This window comes from Chiloscyllium plagiosum, chromosome 6 (genome assembly GCF_004010195.1).
Source record: "Chiloscyllium plagiosum isolate BGI_BamShark_2017 chromosome 6, ASM401019v2, whole genome shotgun sequence".
In the NCBI taxonomy this organism is placed as follows: domain Eukaryota; kingdom Metazoa; phylum Chordata; class Chondrichthyes; order Orectolobiformes; family Hemiscylliidae; genus Chiloscyllium; species Chiloscyllium plagiosum.
The window spans coordinates 50,072,411-50,077,569 of NC_057715.1; positions in this window are offsets into that span (position 1 = coordinate 50,072,411).

Here is a 5,159-nt window from a genome sequence, read left to right on the forward strand (position 1 = left end):
ATATTAGAGAAACTAAAGTCACCATGACAACTTCCTCATCCAAGTCATTTAGATTAGATTAGATTTCCTACAGCGTGGAAACAGGCCCTTTGGCCTAACCAGTCCACACCGACCCTCTGAAGAGTAACTCACCCAGACCCATTTCCCTCTGACTAATGCACCTAACACTATGGGCAATTTAACATGGCCAATTCACCTGACGTGCACATCTTTGGACTGTGGGAGGAAACCAGAGTACCCAGAGGAAACCCATGCAGACATGAGGAGAATGTGCAAACTCCACACAGACAGTCAGCCGAGGCTGGAATCGAACCTAGGACCCTGGTGTTGTGAGGCAGCAGTGCTAACCACTGTGCCACCGTGCCACACTGAAAATCACAAAGAGCAGAGGTCCCAGAACAGATCCCTGCAGAACACCACTGGTCACCAAGCTCCAGGGTGAATACTTCCAATCTATCACCGCCCTCGGTCTTCTCTGAGCCAGCCAATTCTGCATCCAGACAGACAGGCTTCCCTATATCCCATCCTCCTTACTTTCTGAATAAGCCTACCATGGGGAACCTTATGAAGCACCTTGCTAAAATCCATGTACAACACATCCGCTGCTCTACTTTCATCAACGTGTTTTGTCACATCCTCAAGGAATTCAATAAGGTTTGTGAGGCATGACCTGGCCCTCACAAAGTCATGCTGACTGTCTCTAATCAAACTATGCTTTTCCAAATAATCATAGATCCTGTCTCTCAGAATCCCCTCCAATACTTTACCCTCCACGGACGTGAGACTGACTGGTCTGTAATTCTCAGAATTATCCCTATTTTCTTTCTTGAACGAGGTACTAACATTTGCCACCCTCCATTTACCTGGCAGTACTCCAGTGAACAGTGAGGATGCAAATGTAGAGCAATCTGTTCCCTCACTTCCTGTAGTAACCTAGGGTATATTCCATCTGGCCCAGGGGATTTATCTTTCCTTATGTTTTACAAAATTGTCAGCACATTGTCCTTCCTAACAGCAGCCTCTTCTACCATATCAGTCTGTTTCATGCTGTCCTCAAAAATATCAAGGTCTCTCTCAGTAGTGAATGCTGAAGCAAAGTATTCATTAAGGATCTCCTCTATTTCCTCCATCTCCAGGCACAAGTTCCTTCCATTATCCCTGATTGGCCCTACCCTCACTCTAGCCATCGCCTTGTTCCTCACATAAGTGTAGAATGCCTTAGGGTTTTCCTTAATCCTACCTGCTAAAGCTTTTTCACATCCCCTTCTAGCTCTCTTAAGTCCATTCTTCAGTTCCTTCCTGGCTACCTTGTAACCCTCTAAAGCCTATCTGATCCTTGCTTCCTCAACCTTAAATAAGTTTCCTTCTTCCTCTTGACTCGATGTTCCACATCCTTTGTCAGCCAAGGTTCTTTCAACCTACCATCACTTCCTTGCCTCAGTGGGACAATCCTGTCCAACACTATCAGCAAGTGCTTCCTAAACAGCCTCTACATTTCTGTTGTGCATTTCCCCGAGGACATCTGTTCCCAATTTAGGTGTCCCCCCAGTTCCAATTTAATAGCATTGTAATCCCCCTCCCCTAATTAATTACTTTTTCATACCATCTGCCCCTATCCCTCTCTGTGAGTATAGTAAAAGTCATGGATTTGTAATCACTATTGCTGAAATGTTCTCCCACTGAGAGATCTGACACCTGGCATGGTTCATTGCCAGACTCCAAATCCAATATGGCCTCCCCTCTCGTCGGCCTATCTACATATTGTATCAGGAAACCTTCCTGGCCACCCTGACAAAAACTGCTCCATCCAAACTATTTGAACTAATAGGTTCAAATATTAGGGAAGTTAAAATCACCCATGACAACAACCCTGTTACATCTGCACCTTTCCAAAATCTGCCTCCAAATCTGCTCCTCCACATCTCTGTTGCTATTGGGGTCCTGTAGAAAACTCCCAATAAAGTGACTGCTCCTTCCCTGTTTCTGACTTCCAGCCATACTAACTGTAGACAAATCTTCCTCGATGATCTCCCTTTCTGCAGCTGTGATACTATCCCTGATGAGCAATGCTACTCCTCCACCTCTTTTACCTTCCTCCCTATTCCTTTTCAAACATCTAAACCCTGGAAAATTGAAGAACCAATCCTGCCCCGTGATATCCAAGTCTCTGTAATGGCCATAACATCATAGTTCCAAGTACTGGTCTATGCTCTGAGTTCATCAACCTTATTCCTGACACATTTTGCATTAAAATAGACACACTTCAACCCATCACACTGACTTCACCTTTGGCCTATTAAGTGCCCATCCCTCCTCACTCTCTGCACACTGTATCTGGCTGTTCATTACCTACTCCATCATCTGATCCATAGCTCAGGTTCCCACCCCCTGCCAATCTAGTTTAAACCCTTTTGAAGAGCTCTAGCAAACCTCCCACCCCTCCAGTTCAGGTGCAACCCATCCTTCTTGTACAGGTCCCACTTTCCCTAAAAGGTATTCTAATGGTCCACATATCTGAAGCCCTCCCTCCTACACTGTCTCTGGTCCTCTACCTCTTTTGCATTTTGCATGCTTCTTTCCTGCAAGGAGACCTGTAAGTGAGAGTAACGGATGTGTTGAATGTTAGATTAAAAAGTATTTATTGAGGTAGTAATGAAGGAGTAGCATACACTTCATAAATGTAAATGGCGGTGGTAGATGGACAGACAAGTGTGGGAGAAAGGATGTATACACCAACAAGATTGGTTGTTGTGAAGAAATGGTGTGCTGAAGAAGGCTTGAGAAGGTAGTTGAATATGCCACTGTCCTCTTCTTCCCTGTTTATGTCATTAAACTGCTTTGGGCACTAAATCCATGATCATGATTCACACTCCTGCTGCTAATCTCCAACCATATCTTTGTTTTACTAGTCAGACTCTTCTTACCAATCTTCAAGAAGAGTATCTTCCTGGGGCAGTATCATTTGCAGTGAGGTGTCACTAAAATCGGGCAGCATTTTTGAATATTTCACTCTGTTGTGACAATTTGTTCTATCCTATGCCCAACTCCAGAATCCACCATATATCATGTTTGCAATGTCCCTTTAACTTGAATATAAATTAGCTCCTTTAGATCAGCTCAAGCTAATTTGTCATGAAACTAGGAAATAATATAATGTAGTGGCTGAGTCAAAAAGTACTACATGCATTACCAAATCTCTTCAACTCCCCGCACCTTATCCCTGCATATTGCCAACCCGTTAAGCCTACACTAATATATCTGAGCTCCTTCCTCATAGGTATTTTTCCCATTCCTTTCATTACTTAAGATGTTATTTTAATAACCATGGTAACATTTTGAATATGATCATGTCATGATTAATCAGGATTGAAATGGGGGAGAGAGCAGAGTCTTACAATGGGGTGGTAGCATGGAAGAGATTAGCTGATATTGTTGTCACTAACAGTGGTGCCAGGCTAGGAATCAGGGATGGTGAGCAGGAGGTGTAATTGTCTACTCGTCTCAGGAGTGAGAAGCCACAATTAGTGGGAGGTTTCCTTGAGACAAGGGGTAGGGGATGTCTCCTGCTCCTCCTGGGCCCCAAGAAGTGCTCAAAAAATGTACCTACCTTCCATTGCCAGGTGCCCCTGTTTCTATTTCACTGCTGGTTTTCCCATGCCCTGAGAAACGCATTGTGTTAAATTTAAATCAGGCTCTGATTATACTGTGAAAGCTAACAAAATATCCTGTCTCTCCAAGTTAAGGTACAAAAAAACAGCTGAAATTTTCTCTTGAAAAATGGCAGATGTGTTTCTATTAAATGGCAAATTCTGAAAGTCAGCAGAGAGAGCCATCTACTGGCATCTGACCTCAAAACTATCAACAAGCATATTCTTATAGAGTTTATTATTTCTTTTGCTGAAATGGCGTAATTTAACTTTCCAGAAGTCCTATAAATTTTCTAAAATTAGAAATGCAAAGCTACATAAATATAGTGATAGTTATCATAGACCCAGAGGACCATAGGGATGCTCTTTCATTACAGAGAGATGCCTAATAGTGAGCTTAATTTGAGAGTCACCATGCATCAGACAAGGGGCAAACTTGAGAAGGTGTGACCTTTACAGTGACCTCAGCCAGTACAGGAATTGAACCTGTGCAGTTGGTATTATTCTACATTACAAAACCAGCCATCCAGCAACTGAGCGAACTGACCCTGTAAATATCATGCTGGAAAAGCGCAGCAGGGTTAGGCAGCATCCAAGGAGCAGGAGAATTGACATTTCGGGCATGAGCCCTTCTTCAGCCCTCTTGCTCCTTGGATGCTGCCTGACCTGCTGCGCTTTTCCAGCAACACATCTTCAGCTCTGATGTCCAGCATCTGTAGTCCTCACTTTCTCCTGTAAATATCATACCCACTCAATTCCATAACAACTAATTATAGAATCCAAAAGGCTCAGAACAGCCCCAGGATGTGGCCATAGCATAATAATTGGTAATATGGTTGATCCAATGTCACCTGTCATAGTGCAGTAGAATCTTATGTCTTTCACAGCCCAGGTGGAGTTTTGTGGTGGGGGATATTTAATCAGGAGGGAATGTGGGGAACCCAGATCTGGTCATCTTCTTGATTCCAAATGAATAGGTTTGTGGTGACTTGGTCAGTGGATAGTCTTACAAACCCTTTGCCAATTGAGACCCTTAAGAGCAAGTTAATGGCTTCATTCCAACACCACTGACATCAAACCAGCATGGGTAAGGAGCTCATTGTAGGGGGAGCATGACAAGTAACCATCCACATGTTGAATTGCGGTGTGCGTATGGGACTGGTGGGTATTTTTCAAAGACATTCAATAGACAATAGATAATAAGTGCAAGAGTAGGCCATTCTGCCCTTCGGGCCTGCACCACCATTCAATATGATCATGGGTGATCATCCTTAATCAGTATCCTGTTCCTGCCTTATCTCCATAACCCTTGATTCCACTATCCTTGAGAGCTCTATCCAACTCTTTCTTAAATGAATCCAGAGACTGGGCCTCCACTGCCCCCTGGGGCAGAGCATTCCACACAGCCACCACTCTCTGGGTGAAGAAGCTTCTCCTCATCTCTGTCCTAAATGGCCTACCCCGTATTTCTAAGCTGTGTCCTCTGGTTCGGCACTCACCCATCAGCAGAAA